Source organism: Oncorhynchus kisutch, linkage group LG25 (genome assembly GCF_002021735.2).
Source record: "Oncorhynchus kisutch isolate 150728-3 linkage group LG25, Okis_V2, whole genome shotgun sequence".
In the NCBI taxonomy this organism is placed as follows: Eukaryota; Metazoa; Chordata; class Actinopteri; order Salmoniformes; family Salmonidae; genus Oncorhynchus; species Oncorhynchus kisutch.
In genome coordinates, this window is record NC_034198.2 from 44,198,928 (window position 1) to 44,215,094 (window position 16,167).

A 16,167-nucleotide genomic window follows, 5' to 3' on the forward strand; every position below is an offset into this window, starting at 1 on the left:
TTGGAGGGTACTATGGTGTTGAATGTTGAGCTGTAGTCAATCAACAGCATTCTTACATATGTATTCCTCTTGTCCACATGGGATATGGCAGTGTGATCGTGATTGCATCGTCTGTGGACATATTGGGGCGGTAAACAAATTGAAGTGGGTCTAGGTGGTGACAGGTAAGGTGGAAGTGGTATGATCCTTGACTAGTCTCTCAAAGCACTTCATGATGACAGAAGTGAGGGCTATAGGGCGATAATCATTTAGTTCAGTTACTTTTGCTTCTTGGGTACAGGAAGAATGGTGTCCATCTTGAAGCATGTGGGGACAGCAGACTGGGATAGGGAGAGATTGAATATGTCCGTAAACACACCAGCCAGCTGGTCTGCGCATGCTCTGAGGAAGCGGCTAGGGATGCTTAAATGTCTTACTCACATTGGCCATGGAGAAGGAGAGCCCAGAGTCCTTGGTAGGGGGCCACGTCGGTGGCACTGTTATCCTCAAAGCGGGCAAAGAAGGTGTTTAGTTTGTTTGAAAGCAAGACGTCGGTGCCCGCGACGTGGCTGGTTTTCCTTTTGTCGTCTGTGATCATCTGTAGACCCTGCCACATACGTCTCGTGTCTGAGCCGTTGAATTGAACTCTCACTGTCTGTATACTGACGTTTTGCCTGTTTAATTGCCTTACGGAGGGAATAACTACACTGTTTGTATTCAGCCATATTCCCAGTCACCTTGCCATCCACGGTTTCTAGTTCGGGTAGGTTTTAATATTCAAAGTGGGTACAACATCTCCTAAACACTTCCTGATAAACTCAGTCACCGAGTCAGCGTATAGGTCGATATTATTCTCTGAGAACATGTCCCAGTCCGAGTGATCAAAACTATCTTGAAGTGTGGATTCCGATTGGTCAGACCAGCGTTGGAATAGTCCTTTTGCACGGGTACTTCCTGTTTTAGTTTCTGCCTATAGGAAGGGAGAAGCAAAATGGAGTCATGGTCAGATTTGCCGAAAGGAGGGCGGGGGAGGGCCTTTATAGGCATCCCGGAAGTTGGTGGAGTATTTTGGTAGTGCGAGTACTACAGTCGATATATTCATAGAATTTCGGCATACTTTTTCTCAAATTCTTCACGGAGAGATACTTATTCCTGTCTGCGATGACCCGAGAATCCAGCTGGCTGGACGGATTCGGGGCGTATATCTCAAGAGATGCATGTTTCCGTGAAGCAGAGTAGGTTACAATCCCTCATGTCTCTCTGGAAAGAGATCCACACACTGAACTCGTCAACTATGTTATCCAGAGACTGAACATTAACAAGTAATATTCTCGGAAGCGGTGGGTGGTGTGCGCGCCTCCTAAATCGGACTAGAAGACCACTCCAAGTACCTCTCCTTCACCGCCATTGTTTTGGGTCGGCTGCTGGAATCAGTTCAATTGCCCCAGGGGAACAAAGGATCTGCTTCGGGAAAGTCGTATTCCTGGTCGTACTGCTGGTGAGTTAAGGCCGATCTGATATCCAATAGTTCTTCCTGGCTGTATGCAATAACACAAAAATGTTTCTGGACGAACAATCTTAGAAATTAGACATAAAAAAAACAAATACAAAAGTTTCCTAAGAACAAGAAGCGAGGCAGCCCTCTCTGTCAACGCCATTGTCTGAAGTTATAAACAACAATATGAAACCACTGACCCTCTCCCTCAGGCTGTATCATAAACAACCACATGAAACCACTAACCCTCTCCCTCTGGCTGTATCAAAAACATGAAACCACTAACCCTCTCCCTCTGGCTGTATCAAAAACATGAAACCACTAACCGTCTCCCTCAGGCAGTATCAAAAACATGAAACCACTAACCCTCTCCCTCTGGCTGTATCAAAAACATGAAACCACTAACCGTCTCCCTCAGGCAGTATCAAAAACATGAAACCACTACCCCTCTCCCTCACGCAGTATCATAAACAACAACATGAAACCACTAACCCTCTCCCTCTGGCTGTATCAAAAACATGAAACCACTAACCGTCTCCCTCAGGCAGTATCAAAAACATGAAACCACTAACCCTCTCCCTCTGGCTGTATCAAAAACATGAAACCACTAACCGTCTCCCTCAGGCAGTATCAAAAACATGAAACCACTACCCCTCTCCCTCACGCAGTATCATAAACAACAACATGAAACTACTAACCCTCTCCCTCAGGCAGTATCATAAACAACAACATGAAACTACTAACCCTCTCCCTCAGGCAGTATCATAAACAACAACATGAAACTACTAACCCTCGCCCTCAGGCAGTATCATAAACAACAACATGAAACCACTACCCCTCTCCCTCTGGCTGTATCAAAAACATGAAACCACTACCCCTCTCCCTCAGGCTGTATCATAAACATGAAACCACTAACCGTCTCCCTCAGGCTGTATCAAAAACATGAAACCACTACCCCTCTCCCTCTGGCTGTATCAAAAACATGAAACCACTACCCCTCTCCCTCTGGCTGTATCAAAAACATGAAACCACTAACCCTCTCCCTCAGGCTGTATCATAAACAACCACATGAAACCACTACCCCTCTCCATCTGGCTGTATCATAAACATGAAACCACTAACCGTCTCCCTCAGGCAGTATCAAAAACATGAAACCACTAACCCTCTCCCTCAGGCAGTATCATAAACAACAACATGAAACCACTAACCCTCTCCCTCAGGCTGTATCATAAACAACAACATGAAACCACTACCCCTCTCCCTCAGGCAGTATCATAAACAACAACATGAAACCACTAACCCTCTCCCTCAGGCAGTATCATAAACAACAACATGAAACCACTAACCCTCTCCCTCAGGCAGTATCATAAACAACAACATGAAACCACTAACCCTCTCCCTCAGGCTGTATCATAAACAACAACATGAAACCACTACCCCTCTCCCTCAGGCTGTATCATAAACAACAACATGAAACCACTACCCCTCTCCCTCAGGCTGTATCATAAACATGAAACCACTAACCCTCTCCCTCAGGCTGTATCATAAACAACAACATGAAACCACTACCCCTCTCCCTCAGGCTGTATCATAAACATGAAACCACTACCCCTCTCCCTCAGGCTGTATCATAAACATGAAACCACTACCCCTCTCCCTCAGGCTGTATCATAAACATGAAACCACTACCCCTCTCCCTCTGGCTGTATCATAAACATGAAACCACTAACCCTCTCCCTCAGGCTGTATCATAAACATGAAACCACTAACCCTCTCCCTCAGGCTGTTGGCTGGTCGGCTGGCTGGCATTTATCCCAATAGACAACCTCATACAGACAAGCTCCAAGCCAAGGCTCCATCAGACTCATTTTGGAATTGCTCAGAATTCAATAGCGATTCTCTGTTACATTCCATAATGTAATGGTCTATTAGGCAAAAAGTGGAACTGCACACAATCCCTTGGCCGGCACGCAGACAGAACCATGAACAGACAGAGGGACTAGGGTTAAATTCAGACCACCCCCATCCATCCCTCCCTCCCTCTCCTCCATCCCTCCACCCGTCCCTCACTCCCTCTCCTCCATCCGTCCCTCCCTCCCTCCCTCTCCCCCATCCCAATCCTCCGTCCCTCTCCTCCATCCCTCCACCCGTCCCAATAATCCATCCCTCCCTCCCTCTCCCCCATCCCTCCATCCGTCCCAATCATCCGTCCTTCCCTCCCTCTCCCCCCATCCATCCCAATCATCTGTCCTTCTCTCCCTCCCTCTCCCCATCCCTCCATCCGTCCCTCCCTCCCTCTCCTCCATCCCTCCACCCATCCCAATAATCCATCCCTCCCTCCCTCCCTCTCCCCCATCCATCCCAATCATCCGTCCTTCCCTCCCTCCCTCTCCCCCATCCCTCCATCCGTCCCAATCATCCCCCCATCCCTGAGCCCTTACTATCACCCCTACACACATAACCCCTATTACCATTTTATAGTCAGCTAGAACACAGCTCCACTCCCTCAGACCCTATAGCCAGCTACAACACAGCTCCACTTATAGCCAGCTAGAACACATCTCCACTCCCTCAGACCCTATAGCCAGCTACAACACAGCTCCACTCCCTCAGACCCTATAGCCAGCTACAACACAGCTCCACTCCCTCAGACCCTATAGCCAGCTACAACACAGCTCCACTCCCTCAGACCCTATAGCCAGCTACAACACAGCTCCACTTATAGTCAGCTACAACACAGCTCCACTCCCTCAGACCCTATAGCCAGCTACAACACAGCTCCACTTATAGTCAGCTACAACACAGCTCCACTCCCTCAGACCCTATAGCCAGCTACAACACAGCTCCACTTATAGTCAGCTACAACACAGCTCCACTCCCTCAGACCCTATAGCCAGCTACAACACAGCTCCACTTATAGTCAGCTACAACACAGCTCCACTCCCTCAGACCCTATAGCCAGCTACAACACAGCTCCACTTATAGTCAGCTACAACACAGCTCCACTTATAGTCAGCTACAACACAGCTCCACTCCCTCAGACCCTATAGCCAGCTACAACACAGCTCCACTCCCATACCAGGGACCTGGGGATTAAGCTGCACATGATAAAATGCTGTTTGTCAAGTAATGAATCATAAATATCATGGCAGACATTGAAAATGAGAAGCAGATTCCAGTTATTCCTGGACAGAAAGGAGGGGAGGAAAGAGCCACTTACTTGCAGTCATCTGGCTCTTTGCAGTGTCCATGTTCTGTACTGCAGCCCTGCCTACAGATAGCTGGAGGAGAGAGAGGGAGGGAATGAGGGGTGGAGGAGGAGGGGGAGGGAGGGAAGGAGGGGTGGAGGAGGGAGAGGGAGGGAAGGAGGAGGAGGGAGAGGGAGGGAAGGAGGGGTGGAGGAGGAGGGAGAGGGAGGGAAGGAGGGGTGGAGGAGGGAGAGGGAGGGAAGAAGTGGTGGAGGAGGAGGGGGAGGGAGGGAAGGAGGGGTGGAGGAGGAGGGAGAGGGAGGGAAGGAGAAGGAGGGAAGGAGGGGTGGAGGAGGAGGGAGAGGGAGGGAATGAGGGGTGGAGGAGGAGGTTGAAGGAGGGAAGGAGGGGTGGAGGAGGGAGGGAAGGAGGAGGAGGGAGAGGGAGGGAAGGAGGGGTGGAGGAGGAGGGAGAGGGAGGGAAGGAGTGGTGGAGGAGGAGGGGGAGGGAGGGAGGGAAGGAGGGGTGGAGGAGGAGGGAGAGGGAGGGAAGGAGTGGTGGAGTGATGGAAGGAGGGGTGGAGGAGGAGGGAGAGGGAGGGAAGGAGGGGTGGAGGAGGAGGGAGAGGGAGGGAGGGAAGGAGTGGTGGAGTGATGGAAGGAGGGGTGGAGGAGGAGGGAGAGGGAGGGAAGGAGGGGTGGAGTGATGGAAGGAGGGGTGGAGGAGGGGTGGAGGAGGAGGGAGAGGGAGGGAAGGAGGGGTGGAGGAGGAGGGAGGGAAGGAGTGGTGGAGTGATGGAAGGAGGGGTGGAGGAGGAGGGAGAGGGAGGGAAGGAGTGGTAGAGTGATGGAGGGAGAGGGAGGAGGAGGGAAGGAGGGGTAGAGGGATAGAGGGAGGAGGAGGGAGAGGGAGGGAGGAGGATGGAGAGGGAGGGGTGGAGGGATGAGGAGGGAGGGAAGGAGGGGTGGAGGGGTGGAGGGATGAAGGGATGAGGAGGGAGAGTTGGAGAAGGGAAGGTGTTGGAGGGGTGGAGGATGTGGTGTGGGGGTAAGGGACAGGAAGAAAGACTAAATTAGCACAAACGTCAGTAAATACCTGTTGGCAGTATTAAGGGACGTTTGTTGGCAGTTCGGCACCTAATATCTATTGACCTTTGACACACGCAAGTACAAAAGGGAGGAAGTTAATCAGCAAGCTGAACATCCATCCTAGTGTTTTCATAGCCTTGTATTCCCCTTTCTCCAACATTGAAATAATCCGTACCATCATCATTCTATAGCCTCCAGGCACACAGACAAACTGTCCATGTTAATCTTCCTCTCTCCGTCTCTCTCCCAGCTTACATGTGTTTTATCCATTTAACCAGAAGAAGACCCTTTTAGGTTAACACTTTCCAGGAAGGGATCACACGAAGTAAGCAGGAAGTAGTCCGTGTTTACATACGTGTGTTACATTCTAGTCCAGACCAGCCCTCCAGACAGGTCTTGTTCCCGTTGTAGTCGCAGGTGTAGTGCCCGAAGAACTCGTCTCGGGGTCGGCAGAACTTGTTGCATCCGAAGCCGTAGTAGTGCTCGTCACAGCTGACCCGGATCTGATAGTCGAACTGACCAATAGGACCGTTGTGGCTGAGCTTCTGCCACTGATGGCTGGGGTTGATCATCCCACTGTGGGACGCCTTCTCAATCACCTGACCATCACCACCTAACGGGTCATAGATATACAACCAGTTAGAATATATTAGATATAGATATATAACACATTAGAATGTATAGCATGGCTGGGGTTGATCATCCCAGAGTGGGATGCCTTCTCAATCACCTGACCATCACCACCTAATGGGTCATAGATATACAATCAGTTAGAATATATTAGATATAGATATATAACACATTAGAATGTATAGCATGGCTGGGGTTGATCATCCCAGAGTGGGATGCCTTCTCAATCACCTGACCATCACCACCTAATGGGTTATAGATATACAACCAGTTAGAATATATTAGATATAGATATATAACACATTAGAATGTATAGCATGGCTGGGGTTGATCATCCCAGAGTGGGATGCCTTCTCAATCACCTGACCATCACCACCTAATGGGTCATAGATATACAACCAGTTAGAAGATTTTGTTAACAGGTTACTATCCTTATGAGAAAGACAGCATCACTGTTAAAACGACTGTTAAATGCATGTCTGAGCGTGTAGAGTACCCCAGTATGAGTCATAATACCCATAAAATAATACCCAGAAAATACCCATAATTTCCAGAAAATAATACCCATTATATCTATAAAATAATAATACCCAGAAAATCCCACCCACTCAGCCTCTCAGCACATCCCACCTATCACCATAGACCACCCTCTCAGCCCATCCCACCTATCACCATAGACCACCCTCTCAGCCCATCCCACCTATCACCATAGACCACCCTCTCAGCCCATCCCACCTATCACCATAGACCACCCTCTCAGCCCATCCCACCTATCACCATAGACCACCCTCTCAGCCCATCCCACCTATCACCATAGACCACCCTCTCAGCACATCCCACCTATCACCATAGACCACCCTCTCAGCCCATCCCACCTATGACCATAGACCACCCTCTCAGCCCATCCCACCTATGACCATAGACCACCCTCTCAGCCCATCCCACCTATCACCATAGACCACCCTCTCAGCCCATCCCACCTATCACTATAGACCACCCTCTCAGCCCATCCCACCTATCACCATAGACCACCCTCTCAGCCCATCTCACCTATCACCATAGACCACCCTCTCAGCACATCCCACCTATCACCATAGACCACCCTCTCAGCCCATCCCACCTATCACCATAGACCACCCTCTCAGTCCATCCCACCTATCACCATAGACAACCCTCTCAGCACATCCCACCTATGACCATAGACCACCCTCTCAGCCCCATCCCACCTATGACCATAGACCACCCTCTCAGACCATCCCACCTATGACCATAGACCACCCTCTCAGCCCACCCCACCTATGACCATAGACCACCCTCTCAGATCATCCCACCTATATCACCATAGACCACCCTCTCAGACCATCCCACCTATCACTATAGACCACCCTCTCAGCCCATCCCACCTATCACCATAGACCACCCTCTCAGCCCATTCCACCTATCACCATAGACAACCCTCTCAGCCCATCCCACCTATCACCATAGACCACCCTCTCAGACCATCCCACCTATCACCATAGACCACCCTCTCAGCCCATCCCACCTATCACCATAGACCACCCTCTCAGCCCATCCCACCTATCACCATAGACCACCCTCTCAGCACATCCCACCTATCACCATAGACCACCCTCTCAGCCCATCCCACCTATCACCATAGACCACCCTCTCAGCCCATCCCACCTATCACTATAGACCACCCTCTCAGCCCATCCCACCTATCACCATAGACCACCCTCTCAGCCCATCTCACCTATCACCATAGACCACCCTCTCAGCACATCCCACCTATCACCATAGACCACCCTTTCAGCCCATCCCACCTATCACCATAGACCACCCTCTCAGTCCATCCCACCTATCACCATAGACAACCCTCTCAGCACATCCCACCTATGACCATAGACCACCCTCTCAGCCCCATCCCACCTATGACCATAGACCACCCTCTCAGACCATCCCACCTATGACCATAGACCACCCTCTCAGCCCACCCCACCTATGACCATAGACCACCCTCTCAGATCATCCCACCTATATCACCATAGACCACCCTCTCAGACCATCCCACCTATCACTATAGACCACCCTCTCAGCCCATCCCACCTATCACCATAGACCACCCTCTCAGCCCATTCCACCTATCACCATAGACAACCCTCTCAGCCCATCCCACCTATCACCATAGACCACCCTCTCAGACCATCCCACCTATGACCATAGACCACCCTCTCAGCCCATCCCACCTATCACCATAGACCACCCTCACAGCCCATCCCACCTATCACTATAGACCACCCTCTCAGCCCATCCCACCTATCACCATAGACCACCCTCTCAGACCATCCCACCTATCACAATAGACCACCCTCTCAACCCATCCCACCTATCACCATAGATCACCCGCTCATAGACCACACTGGGGACCCTCCCACTGCCTGACTGGGGACCCTCCCACTGTCTGACTGGGGACCCTCCCACTGTCTGACTGGGGACCCTGCCACTGCCTGACTGGGGACACTCCCACTGTCTGCCTATCTCCCCCTGACTGGGGACCCTCCCACTGCCGGACTGGGGACCCTCCCACTGTCTGACTGGGGACCCTCCCACTGCCGGACTGGGGACCCTCCCACTGTCTGACTGGGGACCCTGCCACTGCCTGACTGGGGACACTCCCACTGTCTGCCTATCTCCCCCTGACTGGGGACCCTCCCACTGTCTGACTGGGGACCCTCCCACTGCCGGACTGGGGACCCTCCCACTGCCGGACTGGGGACCCTCCCACTGTCTGACTGGGGACCCTCCCACTGTCTGACTGGGGACCCTCCCACTGTCTGACTGGGGACCCTCCCACTGTCTGACTGGGGACCCTCCCACTGCCTGCCTCTCTCCCCCTGACTCAGGACCCTCCCACTGCCTGCCTCACTCCCCCTGACTGGGGAGCCTCCCACTGCCTGCCTCTCTCCCCCTGACTGGGGACCCTCCCACTGCCTGCCTCTCTCCCCCTGACTGGGGACCCTCCCACTGCCTGCCTCTCTCCCCCTGACTGGGGACCCTCCCACTGCCTGCCTCTCTCCCCCTCACTGGGGAGCCTCCCACTGCCTGCCTCTCTCCCCCTGACTGGGGACCCTCCCTATGCCGGACTGGGGACCCTCCCACTGCCTGCCTCTCTCCCCCTGACTGGGGACCCTCCCACTGCCTGCCTCACTCCCCCTCACTGGGGAGCCTCCCACTGCCTGCCTCTCTCCCCCTCACTGGGGACCCTCCTTATGCCTGACTGGGGACCCTCCCACTGCCTGCCTCTCTCCCCCTGACTGGGGACCCTCCCACAGCCTGACTGGGAACCCTCCCACTGCCTGCCTCTCTCCCCCTGACTGGGGACCCTCCCACTGCCTGCCTTTCTCCCCCTCACTGGGGAGCCTCCCACTGCCTGCCTCTCTCCCCCTGACTGGGGACCCTCCCACTGCCTGCCTCTCTCCCCCTGACTGGGGACCCTCCCTATGCCGGACTGGGGACCCTCCCACTGTCTGACTGGGGACCCTCCCACTGTCTGACTGGGGACCCTCCCACTGTCTGACTGGGGACTCTCCCACTGTCTGACTGGGGACTCTCCCACTGTCTGACTGGGGACCCTCCCACTGCCTGCCTCTCTCCCCCTGACTGGGGAGCCTCCCACTGCCTGCCTCTCTCCCCCTGACTAGGGACCCTCCCACTGCCTGCCTCTCTCCCACTGACTGGGGACTCTCCCCCTGACTGGGGACCCTCCCACTGCCTGCCTCTCTCCCCCTGACTGGGGACCCTCCCACTGCCTGCCTCTCTCTCCCTGACTGGGGACCCTCCCACTGCCTGACTGGGGACCCACCCACTGTCTGACTGGGGACCCTCCCACTGCCTGACTGGGGACCCTCCCACTGCCTGACTGGGGACCCTCCCACTGCCTGACTGGGGACCCTCCCACTGCCTGACTGGGGACCCTCCCACTGCCTGCCTCTCTCCCCCTGACTGGGGACCCTCCCACTGCCTGCCTCTCTCTCCCTGACTGGGGACCCTCCCACTGTCTGACTGGGGACCCTCCCACTGCCTGACTGGGGACCCTCCCACTGCCTGACTGGGGACCCTCCCACTGCCTGCCTCTCTCCCCCTGACTGGGGACCCTCCCACTGCCTGCCTCTCTCCCCCTGACTGGGGACCCTCCCACTGCCTGCCTCTCTCCCCCTGACTGGGGACCCTCCCTATGCCGGACTGGGGACCCTCCCACTGTCTGACTGGGGACCCTCCCACTGTCTGACTGGGGACCCTCCCACTGTCTGACTGGGGACCCTCCCACTGTCTGACTGGGGACCCTCCCACTGCCTGCCTCTCTCTCCCTGACTGGGGACCCTCCCACTGCCTGACTGGGGACCCTCCCACAGCCTGACTGGGGACCCTCCCACTGCCTGCCTCTCTCCCCCTGACTGGGGACCCTCCCACTGCCTGCCTCTCTCCCCCTGACTGGGGACCCTCCCACTGCCTGCCTCTCTCCCCCTGACTGGGGACCCTCCCACTGCCTGCCTCTCTCCCCCTGACTGGGGACTCTCCCCCTGACTGGGGACCCTCCCACTGCCTGCCTCTCTCCCCCTGACTGGGGACTCTCCCCCTGACTGGGGACCCTCCCACTGCCTGCCTCTCTCCCCCTGACTGGGGACCCTCCCACTGCCTGCCTCTCTCTCCCTGACTGGGGACCCTCCCACTGTCTGACTGGGGACCCTCCCACTGTCTGACTGGGTACCCTCCCACTGCCTGCCTCTCTCTCCCTGACTGGGGACCCTCCCACTGTCTGACTGGGGACCCTCCCACTGCCTGACTGGGGACCCTCCCACTGCCTGCCTGCCTCCCCCCCTGACTGGGGACCCTCCCACTGCCTGCCTCCCCCACCCCCCCGACTGGGGACAAAGCAACACTCGCCACAGCCACCAGTAATTACAGAGTGAGACTGACACCAGAAACCACAGTCACATCCAGCCAGGACTCCTGCCAACCAACACTCAGCACTTTCTCCTACTTCACTCACTGTATTCTGTCCTTCTCATACACAGGCCACTCTCCCACACAGACACACTCGTTTGTACACACAGGGTACAAACAAGACAAGTCAAGAGTTAAGTCACACACACACACACACAGAGAGAAACATGCATAAAGTCAATTATTTACACAAGTATCTACCGGGCAAATCCTTGGTAACGGAATTACACAGAGTCTCAGATTTTTCACTTTAAGATGTATACACAGACTGACCCAGAGAGAGACAGACGTACACACACAAACAATAGCACACCACACACACATTATAACATAGTTGTATGGTGGTATTATACATGTTGTATTGTCGATATGTAGTGGTGTAATGTTGTATTGTAGTGGTGTAATGTTGTATTGTAGTGGTGTCATGTTGTATTGTAGTGGTGTAATGTTGTATTGTAGTGGTGAAGTGGTGTAATGTTGTATTGTAGATATGTAGTGATGTAATGTTGTATTGTAGTGGTGTAATGTTGTATTGTAGTGGTGTGATGTTGTATTGTAGTGGTGTAATGTTGTATTGTAGATATGTAGTGGTGTAATGTTGTATTGTAGTGGTGTAATGTTGTATTGTAGTGGTGTAATGTTGTATTGTAGTGGTGTAATGTAGTGGTGTAATGTTGTATTGTAGTGGTGTAATGTTGTATTGTAGTGGTGTAATGTTGTATTGTAGTGGTGTAATGTTGTATTGTAGTGGTGTAATGTTGTATTGTAGATATGTAGTGGTGTAATGTGTATTGTAGTGGTGTAATGTTGTATTGTAGTGGTGTAATGTTGTATTGTAGTGGTGTGATGTTGTATTGTAGTGGTGTAATGTTGTATTGTAGTGGTGTAATGTTGTATTGTAGATATGTAGTGGTGTAATGTTGTATTGTAGTGGTGTAATGTTGTATTGTAGTGGTGTGATGTTGTATTGTAGTGGTGAAGTGGTGTAATGCTGTATTGTAGTGGTGTAATGTTGTATTGTAGTGGTGAAGTGGTGTAATGTAGTTGTGTAATGTTGTATTGTAGTGGTGAAGTGGTGTAATGTTGTATTGTAGTGGTGTAATGTTGTATTGTAGTGGTGTAATGTTGTATTGTAGTGGTGTAATGTTGTATTGTAGTGGTGTAATGTTGTATTGTAGATATGTAGTGGTGTAATGTTGTATTGTAGTGGTGTAATGTTGTATTGTAGTGATGTAATGTTGTATTGTAGTGGTGTAATGTTGTATTGTAGTGGTGTAATGTTGTATTGTAGTGGTGTGATGTTGTATTGTAGTGGTGTAATGTTGTATTGTAGTGGTGTAATGTTGTATTGTAGATATGTAGTGGTGTAATGTTGTATTGTAGTGGTGTAATGTTGTATTGTAGTGGTGTGATGTTGTATTGTAGTGGTGTAATGTTGTATTGTAGTGGTGTAATGTTGTATTGTAGTGGTGTGATGTTGTATTGTAGTGGTGTAATGTTGTATTGTAGTGGTGTAATGTTGTATTGTAGTGGTGAAGTGGTGTAATGTAGTTGTGTAATGTTGTATTGTAGTGGTGAAGTGGTGTAATGTTGTATTGTAGTGGTGTAATGTTGTATTGTAGTGGTGTAATGTTGTATTGTAGTGGTGTAATGTTGTATTGTAGTGGTGTAATGTTGTATTGTAGTGGTGTAATGTTGTATTGTAGTGGTGTAATGTTGTATTGTAGTGGTGTAATGTTGTATTGTAGTGGTGTAATGTTGTATTGTAGTGGTGTAATGTTGTATTGTAGTAGTGTAATGTTGTATTGTAGTGGTGAAGTGGTGTAATGTAGTTGTGTAATGTTGTATTGTATTGTAGTGGTGTAATGTTGTATTGTAGTGGTGTAATGTTGTATTGTAGTGGTGTAATGTTGTATTGTAGTGGTGTAATGTTGTATTGTAGTGGTGTAATGTTGTATTGTAGTGGTGTAATGTTGTATTGTAGTGGTGTAATGTTGTATTGTAGTGGTGTAGTGTTGTATTGTAGTGGTGTAATGTTGTATTGTAGTAGTGTAATGTTGTATTGTAGTGGTGAAGTAGTGTAATGTAGTTGTGTAATGTTGTATTGTAGTGGTGAAGTGGTGTAATGTTGTATTGTAGTGGTGTAATGTTGTATTGTAGTGGTGTAATGTTGTATTGTAGTGGTGTAATGTTGTATTGTAGTGGTGTAATGTTGTATTGTAGTGGTGTGATGTTGTATTGTAGTGGTGAAGTGGTGTAATGTTGTATTGTAGATAATTGGTGGTGTAATATTGTATTGTAGTGGTGTAATGTTGTATTGTAGTGGTGTAATGTTGTATTGTAGTGGTGTAGTGTTGTATTGTAGTGGTGTAATGTTGTATTGTAGTGGTGTAATGTTGTATTGTAGTAGTGTAATGTTGTATTGTAGTGGTGAAGTGGTGTAATGTAGTTGTGTAATGTTGTATTGTAGTGGTGAAGTGGTGTAATGTTGTATTGTAGTGGTGTAATGTTGTATTGTAGTGGTGTAATGTTGTATTGTAGTGGTGTAATGTTGTATTGTAGTAGTGTAATGTTGTATTGTAGTGGTGAAGTGGTGTAATGTAGTTGTGTAATGTTGTATTGTATTGTAGTGGTGTAATGTTGTATTGTAGTGGTGTAATGTTGTATTGTAGTGGTGTAATGTTGTATTGTAGTGGTGTAATGTTGTATTGTAGTGGTGTAATGTTGTATTGTAGTGGTGTAATGTTGTATTGTAGTGGTGTAATGTTGTATTGTAGTTGTGTAGTGGTGTAATGTTGTATTGTAGTGGTGAAGTGGTGTAATGTTGTATTGTAGTGGTGTAGTGTTGTATTGTAGTGGTGTAATGTTGTATTGTAGTGGTGTAATGTTGTATTGTAGTAGTGTAATGTTGTATTGTAGTGGTGAAGTGGTGTAATGTTGTATTGTAGTGGTGTAATGTTGTATTGTAGTGGTGTAATGTTGTATTGTAGTGGTGTAATGTTGTATTGTAGTGGTGTAATGTTGTATTGTAGTGGTGTAATGTTGTATTGTAGTGGTGTGATGTTGTATTGTAGTGGTGAAGTGGTGTAATGTTGTATTGTAGATAATTGGTGGTGTAATATTGTATTGTAGTGGTGTAATGTTGTATTGTAGTGGTGTAATGTTGTATTGTAGTGGTGTAGTGTTGTATTGTAGTGGTGTAATGTTGTATTGTAGTGGTGTAATGTTGTATTGTAGTAGTGTAATGTTGTATTGTAGTGGTGAAGTGGTGTAATGTAGTTGTGTAATGTTGTATTGTAGTGGTGAAGTGGTGTAATGTTGTATTGTAGTGGTGTAATGTTGTATTGTAGTGGTGTAATGTTGTATTGTAGTGGTGTAATGTTGTATTGTAGTGGTGTAATGTTGTATTGTAGTGGTGTAATGTTGTATTGTAGTGGTGTAATGTTGTATTGTAGTGGTGTAATGTTGTATTGTAGTGGTGTAATGTTGTATTGTAGTGGTGTAGTGTTGTATTGTAGTGGTGTAATGTTGTATTGTAGTAGTGTAATGTTGTATTGTAGTGGTGAAGTGGTGTAATGTAGTTGTGTAATGTTGTATTGTAGTGGTGAAGTGGTGTAATGTTGTATTGTAGTGGTGTAATGTGTATTGTAGTGGTGTAATGTTGTATTGTAGTGGTGTAATGTTGTATTGTAGTGGTGTAATGTTGTATTGTAGTGGTGTAATGTTGTATTGTAGTGGTGTAATGTTGTATTGTAGTGGTGTAATGTTGTATTGTAGTGGTGTAATGTTGTAATGTTGTATTGTAGTGTGTATGTTGTATTGTAGTGGTGTGATGTTGTATTGTAGTGGTGTAATGTTGTATTGTAGTGGTGTGATGTTGTATTGTAGTGGTGAAGTGGTGTGATGTTTTATTGTAGTGGTGAAGTGGTGTAATGTTGTATTGTAGATAATTGGTGGTGTAATATTGTATTGTAGTGGTGTAATGTTGTATTGTAGTGGTGTAATGTTGTATTGTAGTGGTGTAGTGTTGTATTGTAGTGGTGTAATGTTGTATTGTAGTGGTGTAATGTTGTATTGTAGTGGTGTAGTGTTGTATTGTAGTGGTGTAATGTTGTATTGTAGTGGTGTAATGTTGTATTTTTATGCATCAGGAGATGAAGCAGACTGCGTTCTTCATTTCAGACGTCACATTATTTTACCTGATGAAGTTTACCGTAGTTCCCCAGAACAGTTGAGCCGTGTTGGTTTGTAAATAACAACATGAGAAAAAGGAAGCAGCTCAGCTGTGTCTTTGGTTTGCTAGTAATCTCAGTAACTGGCTGAATTAATAAAGAGACAGGGCATTGTATAGTGTCAAATTTCTGCCGTGTTTGAGAAGGGTTTTGGATGAGTAATCTGTACAGCTGCCACTGCCATTTAGATTTACCTCTCCTCGGCTCCTCAGTCTGCTCTTCTCCGAGCAGACAGGCAGGCCGTTTCCCTAGCGACCCCATACAGTGTACACCATAGGGAACCTATTCAATTCCTAGAGGAGCTATGTCATTAACACTAAAAGTTCCAGAATGGGATGAAAATGGCAGCCATCTTGGTCAGGGAGAAATCCAAACAGTCTAATTGGAATGACTGGCAGTAGAGGTATTTCCCTCCATAAGGTAAAACCTAGATAATAATATTATTATTCCTGTATGCAGGAAAATAAAAGGAACGTACTATACACTGACCTTGTGGAATAGAATTGTACTATACACTGACCTTGTGGAATAGAATTGTACTATACACTGAC

At 48.9% G+C, this 16,167-nt stretch overlaps 1 pseudogene; it reads right to left on the reverse strand.

Moving 5' to 3' along the window:
* Nucleotides 1-16,167, reverse strand: part of LOC109884715 (protein jagged-1b-like) — a 183,897-nt pseudogene that overhangs the window by 149,857 nt on the left and 17,873 nt on the right.